Below are 14,484 nucleotides of genomic sequence, written 5' to 3'. Positions count from 1 at the left end.
CTCTTACAGGGGACTTTTTTTTCCTTATGAGATAAGACAGTCTCAAGTATAAACCCCTAATGATTTCTTGGAACAACTTATTTTCCTCATCAGACACCTCTCTGGGATTTTTAAACGGTGTTGATAAAAAGAGCGCAGGCTGTTTGCTCATTGAGATTTCCTGTAAATACTTCTCCAGCTACTGGATTGACCTAGACTTGGACTTGTGGATATCCTCCAGGATTAGGAGGCAGAAAGAAAACATTTTCGTGGAAATAATGACAGAGTTCTACTCAAATCCCAGAGCGATTCATGTTGTCATCGTACAGAAGTGGTTAAGACGACAAAATTACTTTGTGCAGCACAGAGGGGCAAAAGGTTCAGGTAGCAAACTTTATTACAATTTAAACTAAAAATGTAAGGGCAGTAGATTTTGCTTTACAATTGAGTCTTTATATAATACTTCGGCCTAATATCCTGTGTGTCAGCATTATTTTCTTGTATTTGAGGACTTTGGAAATGAGGAGTAAAATACTTGAACTTGCATAGTCAAGAGACATTTAATAATTGGTATTATACCCTTATAGACTGCCCGTTACTCAAACGATTTAATGATAACTTAATGTAAAAAGTATTTGATAACATGCTAAAACAAAACAAAGCCAAACAAATTTTAAAAGATCAGAACTAGGGAAAACTTAGACTAGGAACTCAGGATTGACAAGGAAAATAGACCATATGAGTATGTGTTTGTTGAAATAATTGGGCCAAAAATTTGGCCTTGGGTTTCCTACCAGGCAAAGGGAAAACATGGATATGATTCTACCTTAATTTAAAATAAATGATTACTTATAAAATACAGTATCAATTTAAAACAGCTTTTGGAGAGAAAATCACCATGTATATACACAGCACATATATACACATACATGTACACAAACATGAATAGATACACATGCACACATACATGTATGTATATATGGATGTATACCTACATATATATACATATACACACATATATACGTGGCACACACATTTATATGAATACTTCAATTTCAGGCACATTAAAGTGTTCGCAACCTGTGGGACCTACGTCGTAGAATTAAGGAAATTAATAATTCTCATAGTAAAGGGAATATTCTAGTTCCATAGGGAGATAAACACTAAACAGATTTCTCAAATGGGGAGTCACTTCTGGAGCATTGAGTAGTATGGTGGACAGTGTCTTCAACAACATCTGCACCACAAATATCTGCACTACCTTCTAGAAGGTAGAAAGCAGCTTGGGAGTGTTTATTCCTCAATAAAAGCTGAAGGTATAATAGTGAAATGTGAGATATAGAGGAACAGGCATCATGGAATCAGGACTTTCTGGCTTACCAGTTATATTTGAATGCAGTCATCCACTGGGTTCTTTCAGTGAATATTGATCCGTTTAGAACTTCATGGTATCTAGAGAATCTAGAAAATGTGCATTTGTATGGAGGGTCGGTTACCCTTTGAGCTTGTCAGTAAGCCAGGTGTCTTTTCTACCTAGTAAGATGTTCTTAAGTAAGATCAGAAGTTGCATATTTAGATGGAGAGTTATTTCTGGTGATTATCTCCCGCCCCGCACTAACATTTTAAATAACCTTTTGTGATTTTTGTTTTTTCTCTAAGGCTGGACTTCAATTATTTTAACCTGTAAAGGCTATTTGATATGAGAGAACCATGTGGATTTTGAGTAAATGCTTACTGAGTTGAATTGACTTTATTAAAATATTTTACAAGCTGCCTTCTAATTCCTGTTTCGAATCTACTTCCCCAATATAATTCAGGTATTAAGCGATGGAGCTGAGCTTCGAATGCAATCTATGATTTTTCCGTGGCCACATCTACAGGTTCAGCAAATCAATTATTTAAATCAGGTTTTAAAGAAATGGGCAAATTGGCAGTGGGGAGTGATAGAAACCAAAGTTTATAGTCTAGTTAGGGATGAAGAAAATGCACATTACAAAATAACAGAAGAAGCAAAATAGAATTTGTAAATGTAAGTATCATCTTAGGCCCTGAACTGATATGAGAAGTATCCTGTTTTAGCTGTTGTGGCTAGGGGATGCTTCCTGAAGAGCAAAACATATTAGGAGAGGTGGGTGGAAAACACCTTAAAAAAAGGAGATGATTTGAGACAGAACCTTTTAGGGAAAAGATGTAGATGCCAAAGAGTACCTCTTGTGTCCAAGGGAGGATAAGCCCAAGAGCCTGGCTGGAACTCAGACTTTGAGAATGGCAGTCATAGCAGCTCACAGCAAAAATGTAAGTTGAAAACTGAGTGTGCGAAGCACCTCTATGGAAAGGACAGGATTTTGAATTTTACCTTGAACACAGTGGGGCATGGAAGTATTTTAGTGGAACACTGATTGAAGGTGGGAGTGACTGAGGGGTGTGTCAGTAAGATGTATGGAAGAAGGTAACTTGCATGTCCCTGATTTGGAGCAGAGCGTTAAGCAGAGCCTGAGTTTGGGAGAATTACCAGAGAATACTTCTGGGTTCTGATGTTTATGCATTTTTCTGTAATGCTTTGCTCTTCTAAAGAGCGCAGGATTTTGCCTTGACTTGCAGTCCACTGTGACACTTAAATCTTTTTCTGCCAACTTTCTAAGCCAAGCCATTCCCCAGTTTATATTAGTTCAGTTTATTTTTAAAAATCTAGACACATTTTGCATTCACCCTAACTGAACTATATTTGCTTTCTAACTGCTGCTTCCATTTGCCATTACCAAGACCCTTGGATGTATTAGCCCCTATTTTCTAGCTTATGATGTTAACCTTTTAATGGGTTTCCTTTACCAGCTAGCTTGGAATACTCTGACAATTTAAAGTACAAAAATTAAATATTATTCAGGTCAAGGATAAAAATGATCCTACAAGACCCAATGTCGGTTGTATAACCTAAGATGTTTTTATCTAGCGTGTCGTTTACTAGCAGCTGCCTGGAACACTGGGTTGAGAAGGAGTCTGAGTTAAATGCCGGGTGCAGGAGAAAACGGTATAGTTATCAATTTGTGGTGTTTGTGGTGTGTGGTGGGAAACAATGTCTCATGTATTTGTTCGCCCTAATCCTTTAACCCTCCAAGCCCTCAAGACACACTTGGCTATCTTTGACAAATACTCATCAAGCTTCTGTTTTATACCTTTAGTGACAGTGAATGAGTGTATATTGGAAAAAACAGTGTGAAAAAATAGTGGAAAGAGTTATAAATTTGGTACATACTGGTCTCGATCACATATTGGTTGAATGGCATTGGTCAGATTACTTAATTTCCCAAAGTTTAGTCATTTATGAAATGGGGATAATAATATGTCACAGGATAATTGTGAGGAGTAAATGAGCATGTATGCAAATAGGTGAATTTTTATTATTCTGCTACATTATGTTGTAATTCCATTGTGAATTCTGCTATATTTTCCATTCTTCCCATGGCTTACTCTTACCTCTTCATGCTCTCGTTCAGATGTGACTCATCTTCCATTTGGGCCCCAATCCCACAGTTCTGGCTGTTGATGGGCATCTTCCTTAGAGATCCTGCCAGCATGTCAAACCAAGCGTAGCTGAAACATACCTTACTACCCTTTCAAGATCTTATTTTTCTGGGGATGGCTATCCTTTCCAAAGGCATCACTAGCCTCCCAGTTACCAAGGACCTCAATCCCACCTTTGAATCTCTTCCTCGCATTCAGACAAATTAGGTCTCAGATCTTTGCTCAACCACCTAAAAAGTATGCAAACTTGAGAAGTTTATTTAATCTCTTTAAGCTTCAGTATCTATATTTGGAAGATAATAACAGATGCCTGCTTCATAGGATTGCCAAGAGGATTAAGAAACATCATTCATACCTTGCCTTGCACAGAATCAAGGATCAGAAAATGTGGGTTGTTATTATTTTATCTTTTTAAAATAACTGCTCACCCAGTCCTGTTTCTCCACTGTTCATTCATTTTTATTTCTATTGTCTCTACTTGGCTTGAAGCCTTTTTATTCTCTTTACCGAGAAGATTGTAATAGCCTTTGGTAGGCAGAGGGAGTGTAGGTTAATTTGCATTCCAGCTAGCAGATGTGTCAACGTATTCAAAGTTAAACTCATTTCAACTCATTTACAGTGTAATCTAGGTGGTAAAATTGAAACAGTGAGTTCTAGAAATGGCTTGGACAGCCATTGAGTATCCTGATTAGCGTAGGGGCTAGGACAGAGCAAGCCTCAAATATTGAACGGGATGAAGGTTGCAGTATGACTAGAAAAGGTTAATAGTGGCTGAAGAGGTGATGCATTCAGAGTATAGACCTGGAATCATGGGAGGATTTGACTAAGTGAAAATGAGTAGAGGGTGAAGGGAGAAGATCAAATGAGCAAAAACGTGAAAAAATGGGATGTATATATGCTGCCATATATGTAAACACGGAGAATGTACTTGATATAATGTATGTGTCAGGAAGCAAAAGGGGGGAAATTAGGGCAAAAGGAGTAGAAATAAAGAGAAGAAGTGAACTCAGCAGATACTTCAAAATTAATAGTTACTAAATTGAGCCTCATGGATTAACCAGTGCCAGAAAAATTTGAGACTGACTGAAGAATTGCCACAGGGAGGAGACAGTTTCTGCTCATTTATGATGATTCATTTGCAAACCTCAAGTTCAGGTATGTAGTTATTCAAGAAGCATGGGTCTAGCATATGGCACATAGTTTATAACAAGTGAACTAGCTACCTACGTCATAAGAGAGTAATGAGCCTAAAGTTAGGAATGTGGTTACAGATGTATAACAGATACAGTAATGTGTGTTGCTTCACTGTATCTAAAGACATTTTTGCTATGGGAATTCAGTTTCTTAAACCCATATGTATCAGTCATTTAATCTTGAGGAGAGGGTAGGATCCATAAAAGGGAAGAAATCTCTAGCTGTAGATCCAAGAGTGCTCAATCTAATTCTATTCAGGATTTCATGGTGTGTGGCTTGTTTCGTGGCTTGTGGGGAGGAGGCCCAGCAGGTAAGGATCTGGCCCCTCACCCTGGCTGAATGAGAGTAGCTTTCCTTTTTTCTTTTTTTACGTTTTGGGGTTTATTTTTATTTTTTATTATTTATTTATTTATTTATTTTTTGCGGTACGCGGGCCTCTCACTCTTGCGGCCTCTCCCATTGCGCAGCACAGGCTCCGGACGCACAGGCTCAGCGGCCATGGCTCACGGGCCCAGCCGCTCCGCGGCATGTGGGATCTTCCCGGACTGGGGCACGAACCCCTGTCCCCTGCATCGGCAGGCAGACTCTCAACCACTGCGCCACCAGGGAAGCCCTATTTTTATTTTTAATATTTATTTATTTATTTAGGCTGTGCCAGGTCTTAGTTGCATCATGTTAGCTCTTAGTTGTGGCATGCATGTGGGATCTAGTTCCCTGACCAGGAGTCGAACCCAGGCCCCTGCATTGGGAGTATGGAGTCTTAGCCACTGGACCACCAGGGAAGTCCCCGTTTTGTGGTTTCCGTAGGAGTTTTCCTTTGGGGAAAAAGGAGCATGTCTTTCTCTAAAACAAAACTTTAAGTTGCATTCATTTACATCCCTTCCTTTACATGTCATGAAGCTAAGGTGCAGAGAGGCTGAGTGAATTCCCCATGGTAATGATAGAAGATAAAGGCAAAGCTTGTTTCTTGCTTAGACATCAAACCTAGAGCTTTCTCCCATACAGCCTCTTTATTGTTCAACCTATAGTAATTTCTGGGAATCCTTCAGAGGTACTGCAGCTAGGGTTTTCATGTTCTTGCATACATATTCTCTGTAGTGATTGGCCCTTTATTTTTGCAGTATTTTCTCTCCAAATAGTGGTATGAAACTTAGCTCAGACTGATTCAACAATGTATCTACTTTTTATGGTTGACTCTGCAAGATTCTATGATGAACCAATAAAAAACCCCAAATCCTCCCTTAACTTGTTTACAGTTATTCATTTTGGTATACAAATTATGTACAGTTAAATATGGTATAAGCTGGACAAGCACATGATATGCTCCAAACACAACTTTGTTTCGTCTTGAGCTGCCTCTTTAACGTTTTTATTCAGTAGGTATTATCTTTCCTTGCTCCTAGGAGAAAATTCTGGCAGGTCTCACATCTTTTCTGCTCACTTTTTGGTGAAACAGTCCTAGGGTCATTTTGTCATTGATAGCCTTAATTTAGTTATTAGAATGTCTAGTCCAAGATAATAACCCAAAACTAGAAACTTGAATTAGTAATAAGTCTTTGATTGTTATCTTGGACTTATACACAGAAAACGTACAACAGATATTGGCTGATATGAAGCATCTATTTTCAAAAATATCTACATATAGAAAAATCTACTTTCCAAACTATCTGTTGCTTGAAAATTCTAGAGGAAATAAACCTCTGATGAAATGAAAGGGTAAAAAGTAATCCCTAGTGCTAATCCCTGGAAGATAGATACTGTGTCGACTCCCATTCCTTTCTTCCTCTCTTCTTTTCATCTTATGTCAAAACCTGTAGAAGGAAACCATATGCATGTCTTACATGTGTGCAAAGATTTCTTGTAGTATTCTTGTATTTTCATGTTGAGAGTGGTACTGCTAACTTGAGTAATTTAAAGTAATTTCTGCTTCAAATGTCAAGTGTTGTAGCATTTCAGACCTTCCTCTATTTGGTATAATTGTCAGCTCTAAGTGCACAGATTGACCTAATATGGTCATCAGATATGCTTTGAGTTGAGTTATTTTGCTAACTTCTGTAGCCCTGTTTGAAGCAGTGCACTGTGTTGCCGTTACCAGTTTACTTCTACTTTATCAGAAACATAAGACCTGTATATCCCAAGAACCACTATGTGAAATTTTCTACCAGGTGGATGACATGTGAGCATATCTAGTTGCAAAACTGTAACATTGGTAGTAGCATAATTTGAACCATTCCTTTTATAATAGCTTACATTTATTAAGAACTTGCTTAAAGGAGTTCAAATAAGGGAGGTGACCTCTTAAGCACCCGTATTTTAAAACTTTTTTTAACTGTACAGCCCTTAAGATGTTCATCTTTTATGCAACTTTAGTACTTGGTAACAAATGATTCCACAATCAGTATTATGCAGTGAAAGCACAAGGAAAGATGATTGAAAATTCAAAATATGTGGTCATTTATTCTTGTACACACGCGTATGTGTGTGTGTGTGTGTGGCGGGGATGAGAACTAGTGGTTTCAGCACTGCATTTAGGGAAGCGTTCAATGTTGTGCTCCGCATTTTGTTTGACAGCTGTCACATTGTTTTCATTGTCTCTCCTTTTGTTTATTTCCCTGCTTCTTAAGCAGCCTGATGAAATCTCATCAGCTAGCTGGGATTGAATTTTGATGAGTGCCAAGTTGCTTTGATGAAATCTCGAGTAATTATCTTAAACTCAACTTTATTTGGCTTTCATGCTGGCATTTTCCGTACCGAGAAAATTAGTGCATTTGTCTGCTCCTGGAGATAGAAGTCCAACAAGAAACAAAGATAGCTCAAAAACAAACACAATTGAAGTTCATTTTATACCTCTGTTTCAGAACTAGCTGTCCACTCATTCAGACTTTTTAAAAAATGTTTTAGCATCTATTCCTTTTAGTAACGATAAAATCAGAATTAGCTATTAGCCAAAACTACTTCACCCGTGAACTTAGAGAAATAATTTTCCTGTTGACCAAAAAAAAAGCTTTGGTGTCCCATTATGTGGATTTTCCTAAGGAGGACAAAATTTTTTTAGTATTTTAAATACAAGATGATATTTCGTTTTGTCAACCAAGGAAACAACTGAGCTTTTAAATTGTACTTCCTAGTGATATTTTAGGCTACAAAGCCAGTGCTGTAAAGGATTAAAGAATTTTGGAGTCAGGGGCTTCCCTGGTGGCGCAGTGGTTAAGATTCCACCTGCCAATGCAGGGACACGGGTTTCAGCCCTGGTCCGGGAAGATCCCACATGCCGCGGAACAACTAAGCCCATGCACCACAACTACTGAGCCTGTGCTCTAGAGCCTGTGCTCTGCAACAAGAGAAGCCACCACAGTGAGAAGCCCACGCACCGCAACGAAGAGTAACCCCCACTCACCACAACTAGAGAAAGCCCGTGCGCAGCAACGAAGACCCAATGCAGCCAAAAAAGAATTTTGGAGTTAAAAGACTCCTAAATTTAAATCTTAATTTCTGATACTTATTATGCAGAAGAAATTAAACTTGCTGGACTCTTATGTGATTAAATTAGGTAATACCATTGTTGTATCTCTTCAGAGATCATTATAATGCCGGAATTTCAAGAGGTGTGGGCTTTAGGTAATGGTGCTGCAATAGGGTTTTCAGAATGTTCACATAGTCTGAAATAGGACATTTAGCTGTTTGGCCAGTATATTTTCCCATCTTAACATAGGACGCCAGCACCTTCTGCTGTCCCCGGGGCTTCTAAATCTAATGTGTGTTGGATGTGGAATTGGAAGAGACAGACTGCTTTTATTCAGTAACCATGGACAACCCAGCCACCCTCAAGGGTTCTTAAGGAGACTGGGGCTGCTTTTTGGACACTTGGAGATTAGTTTTTACTTATCTCAGCTTTCTGGTTTGAGGTTGATTCCCTAAAGTTACCATAGAATTATTTATTTATCTATCTATCTATATATTTATTTATGGCTGCATCGGGTCTTCATTGCTGCGCGCGGGCTTTCTCTAGTTGCGGTGAGCAGGGGCTACTCTTCATTGCGGTGCGTGGGCTTCTCATTGCAGTGGCTTCTCCTGTTGCGGAGCATGGGCTCTAGGTGCGTGGGCTTCAGTAGTTGTGGCACGCGGGCTCAGTAGTTGTGGCTCGCTGGCTCTAGAGCACAGGCTCAGTAGTTGTGGCGCATGGGCTTAGTTGCTCTGCAGCATGTGGGATCTTCCCGGCCCAGGGGTTGAACCCATGTCCCCTGCATTGGCAGGTGGACTCTTAGCCACTGCACCACCAGGGAAGTCCTCCTATAGAATTTTGACCTGCAAAGTCTGGCACAGAACATCCCCACCCAGAATGCTTACTGATGGTGGCAATTTAATTGAAGACAGATAATTGATGGCAGAAATTGAAGGCAGTTCTATAGCCCTGAAAGAAAGTTATATATATTACAATACATTTCTTCAAAATCATGTGTTTTTATGCCTTTGCATAACTAATTCAAATATATTTCCTTTTCCATGTTTTTTTTCCTGGGTCAGTTTTCAGTGGGCATAACCTACCCGATTTATTAAACACTAACTGTAAAGAGTTCATTTCTTAGTTTTACTACATTGTTTATAGAGTGTTCAATCAAGGACCACTTCAGAGTTACAGCATTACTGGGTTCTGCCAACTGTGAAACCAAGCTGCTTTCTATGTAAAAACAGAATGGTATCAGCAAAATGCCGACTCCTCACTGGTTAAGTTTACTCATGGTCTGACTGATGCCCATTCTGATGGAAATGAGTATTCATCAGAGTAGTATCTTATGGTGGTGTAAATTTCATTTCATTTAATATTTTAAGTAATCCATGAACTATCTGCAAGGGTTATCTTAATGGATTTTTCAGATATAGCCCCAAAACACAAAATAAAAAATGGTCTACATTAATTTATGTACAGTGTGCAGAAATTACCTCTACATAAACGACTTCAATGTACTCCTTGTTATAGTGATTTTTTTTGCACTCACTTATTTGACTCTTGTAGCTCTTATTATCATCATCATAATCTAGATGAAGAATGTGTTGAGGCTTTTGTACACCCAAGTCCTAGACTTTCATGAAGTTTGATTTAGTGTAAAGCTACCATAGAAGATAATCTCTAGAATGAAGAATGTAAGAGAGTGAATTGTAACAGCTCTGTTCTTAGCCTCTTTTTTGGACTCTGACTGTGGTCTATGCCACAGCTCCAGATGGGTTGCAAATAGTTATTCTGGAGTCTGGATACAATTGCTGTCTTCTTGGTAAAGGGTTTCCTGATCAATAGACTTGAAAGAAATTAATAAAATACGCATTTTTCTGGTAAGATGCATGGCCTGTCATTATAATAGGTATTCTACAAACCATGAGCTGTGTTGATTCAAGATTTGAAAAGTTTAAAAGCTGCTACAGCTGAAATTAAAGCAAGAACCAAATGCTGAAAGCAGGAACAGGCACCATAGAAAAATGTTGATGCCAATTGCTTGAGGTTCATAAAGGAAGTATATTATACCTTTTATTAAAAAAAAAAAAACTTTATCAGAAGGGAGTTGTGATTGGTGTTTTCATCCATGGCTAAAACAGTTCAGTATATTTGATTCTTTTTCATCTATTTGTTAAAATTTTTCGAATTGCTTTTTCTATATAATGACTTTTCTTTTAAAATTGTGCTTATGTTCTTTATATTTCCAAGTTCTTTTAAAATTTATTTTTATTTTTTAAATTGCGGTAAAAGCAGTACATTTTTAAGGTGTACAAATCCTTTCTTCTTGGATATCCTGGCTCTCCATCACTTGCGAGACCCAACTTCACGAAGGGGCTTGTTGAGGCAGATCTTAAATGGCTTTGGGCCAAGAGGCCATGAGCAAAACACCTACAGGCACACACTGGGAACTGAAGCATTTCTAAGAGAAACAGACCATCTGACTTTTTAATTAGAAAACTGTCTAAGTCTACACCTCAGTGTCATCTCTTGGGACTTCTAAACCAGAATCTAGGGTATCTTTACTAGTGTTTTTCTTTTATAAAACATGCAATAAAAATGTAGAACCATAGCCAGGGGAGAGATCAGGGGTAAGGGGGTGTGTCTCAAGGGATTGATAACAGGATTAAAACTTTATGGAAATCATTTGCATTTCTGGCTAGCGTCTGTTATAAAACACACATACTTAACTTGGCTGGAGCTGTGAAACCTGGTGTTTTACATTTCAAGTTCCTTTTAGACAAAATGCAACACTTGATCTTCTCAGCAGAAATGACCACCTCTGTGAAAATTTAAGAACTAGCCCTGAGCTCAGGAAAGAGTAGATCAGCATGAAAGGAAGTCCCCTCATGACAAAGCATTTTCTTTAGCCAGATAAGTGGCAAAAGGCAGGACTCCTTTCAAATTGTTTGGGTGAAATTGAAGATGATATTACAATAGCAAAATCAAAAGGGTCTAGGGGGCTACAAGCAACAACGTTGAGGAAGCTGTGTTCTATGTTGGACTTCTGGGATGTCAATTTGGATCTGTTGGTATCAGAGATTTCCTTAAAGTTATCTCTGGTTCAAAGACGATATTAAGCACTTGTAGTTTTTTGGGTTTTGTTTGTTTGTTTTAGGAGAGATTCTATTTAGAGAAAAACACCTAAAATAGGCATTTTATTTGTAAAACAGCTGCAGAAAAATCAAGGATTGATTTTATTTTTTTATTACCAAGTTTGTAGCACACACTGGACTTTGAGACTGTGCATAGTTTTTTTTCTTATTATGTTAATAGGACGCAGGCAAAGTACTTGGCATTTAACTTACTTGCATCTTTTGTCTCACGTTTCTGTGTGGCTCAGCCGGTGCTTCATGGGGGTCAGTAACACAAGGAAGAGTACAACAAATGTTTGAAATGTTACTTCTTTACTTTCAGCGTTTCAGGCTGTGCTCTTGCACGTGTTCTCCATTTTGTGTGGTTGAACAGCAAAACAGAGGCAAAGGCACAATAGAGACAGCTTTAATGCTAATAATTTAATTAATTTAAATTGCTGTTCTATATAACTGTCACATAATAACTTTTTAACCATTGTGCACTTTGGTCTAGTAACTTTCTCGGTACCTTTCTCCGTCACCTCATTCTCCCTGCTAAACAGTTTGCGAGGGATCAGCTGTACTACCAGGCCGTCAAATGTATTCAATTTTGGAAGCAAACACTTCATGGTTGTTTAAAAATCCAAAGTATTCACATGGGGAAAGTGTGGGAGGTTTCAAGTTTCTGAAACGTTCTGCAGAAAATGAAGTGATAACAGTTCCTGCCGGTGGCCATATGACTCAATGATAACTGGAAGAAAAAAAAAGTTTATTTAGGCTTGGCCAGAGTTAATAACAAGAGTTGTAATCTTATTTTTGCTCACAAACATGTTTCTTTTCTCCGTAATCCCTTTTCTCATCTTCTGGAGACACATCAGTCTTTTCTGAGACCTGGCTTCACTCTTGGAGAGATGTGCAGTGTGTATTTTGTGCTGACTCAAGGCTTTGTTTTGATTCCTACCATTCATTAAAAACACAATAACAGCAGAATCTCAAATCTCTTGCCACAGTACAATGTTAGCCTGTGTTATATGGCAAAATGTGGGGAGCATTTGTGGCCGGCAGGCAGGGGTAGGTGCTTAGAAGTTTTTCATTTCATGACTTATAGCCTCAGTTCATCAAAATGCTTTCCTCTCAAAGATTTCAGGATACATTTGGCACCAACATGTGCTAACATGAGCTTTTGTTGTGTTTAAATTCCTTCTCAGCTTGGTTGGCCAGATCTTTATTTTATTTTGGTCCATAGGCACATCTGTCACCTGTCTCCTCAGAGATTATGTGCCTCTTGGGAGGGACTCCTTTTTCCTGAACCTATGCTTTGTGTTTAGCTTCCAAATACTTTTCACATTTCTAGAGCCACAGTCAGGTGAGCTACCCAATTTTTAATCCGTTTGGTGGATGGGCTGGGGAGTTAGGATCTGTTTTATTGTATTTATTTATTTTCACTAAGTGGGTGGGATATTACAGCTTTAATAAATGACCTTTTGTGCTGATAGTGTTGTGGGCAGAGAGACTGTGTATTTTGAAAAGAAAACCTTTTACTTCAATATGTTAAGTAATTCTGCAGGAATTCATAAATGAAAGGTTTGAGATAATGTTTTTTAAGGAGGGTTCTGGGAGCATTTGCCTAGGAAGATGGTGGGTAGTTGTAAACTGTCATGAGAATGAAAGTATTTGAACATTTCTGGGTTAATTTTAATTTCTTAATATTTTCAAGCTCTGATTTCATAAAGACTTTACTGTAAACAGAAGCAAAACATTTGATTTAATAAACATGCCAAGAAATGTAGCAAAACTAAAATTTCTATCTGTAGCAATAAAACTACTGAGTCTATTAAATGCTTTATCTCTTCTAACTTGAAATTTAAACTCTAAAGGACACTAAATGTTTATGTTATGAGACTGTCGCCCGATAAAGCACTACTAGATTGCAGTTTCAAGAATCCTATTGTGGACAGGTTCAGGATTTTAAGCAAACATACTATCAGCATTTATATACCTCATTCATTCATATTGCCTTTGTATGTGTGTATATACGACCAAGATGTATATGTTCTTAAGTGGTCTGCTGAAAATATGGAGGAGGAACTCTTCTTACGCTTACTGTAACCCAGTTACTAAATGGCTTGGAGAGAAAACATTCCAGAAAAGTCATAATGTAGAATTGCAGGTTTACACATCCAGGGGTAAATATTCTGGAGTCTCACCTGTGAATTGTCTTAAGTTCCTTGATGACCTGCCATCTCTATTTGATGCCAACCTGTTCAGCCTTGACATCACCATAATCTGGGACTCCACTGTGGGCCACCTGCTCCATCTGTTTCTATTTTTTGCAACCCTCAAATGATGAGAGGCAGAAGAACAAAGGAGTAAAGAGAGAAAAGGCTTTGCAGTTGGACCGTCCTGAGATTGTCTCCCCAGGACGGCCATTCATTAGCTACTTGCCCTTCAAGAGTCTCTGATACTCTTGTTCTTTTCTGTAAATTGGGGACAGATGATGGAATCTACCTTTCAGGCTTGTGAGGCTTAACGGAGAACACACAGTGTCTGTACATAACTAGTATTTCCTGGGTGCTTACGGTTGTTTATTACTGTGAGTCTGTCAACTCCTCCAGCTGACCTTGGATGGCTTGCTAGGATGCTAAAGAGCTTCAGCTTCCAGAAAGTAGTAGTACTGTTCCAGACTCCTAGCTCCTTCTCTTAGACACATAAAGCTAGGTCATTTATTCATGAGGTACTAAGGGCACAATTCTGCCATTGAGTAGAGTACTATTTTGTGGCCCTGGTGCATCAGTCCCATGCCTTTGTGTCTTCTGATTCTTCCCACCTGCTTGTGTTACTGTCCCCAGTTGCTTGGGCAATTGTCTCTAATTCAGACCCGGTCATGGTTTCCCCAAACCTTGACCATCTTCCCACGGGGATAAGGATTTCTCCCCAATCCAGGACCCAGCAGAAAGCCATGAGATTGTAAAACTCAAAGATGAATATGTAGATTACATCCATTTTGAGCCTTATCTGATAATGGGTATCTTTTGTACCATTAATATATATTTTCTGAAATAAGTTTTAAAATGACTAGCTTATAGATTTATAGTAGTACATAATTTTTGTGTATCTGGACATTTTTATACATATTAAAGTCTGACTATTGTGTAAAATATATGTTAAATTATATATATAATCGTCTACATATATTACATATAAGTATAATCGTATGTAGATATATGA

General features: G+C 38.3%; 1 protein-coding gene across 2 annotated transcripts in view; it reads left to right on the top strand.

The window, feature by feature from the left end:
* RSPO2 (R-spondin 2) overlaps window positions 1–14,484 on the top strand; it is a 161,946-nt gene that overhangs the window by 110,458 nt on the left and 37,004 nt on the right. The gene's annotated exons all lie outside the window — the stretch shown is intronic.

The sequence above is a fragment of the Globicephala melas genome, chromosome 17, assembly GCF_963455315.2.
Source record: "Globicephala melas chromosome 17, mGloMel1.2, whole genome shotgun sequence".
NCBI lineage: Eukaryota > Metazoa > Chordata > Mammalia > Artiodactyla > Delphinidae > Globicephala > Globicephala melas.
Note: the sequence above shows the minus strand (reverse complement) of the source record. Positions and strands in the feature narration are given on the sequence as shown.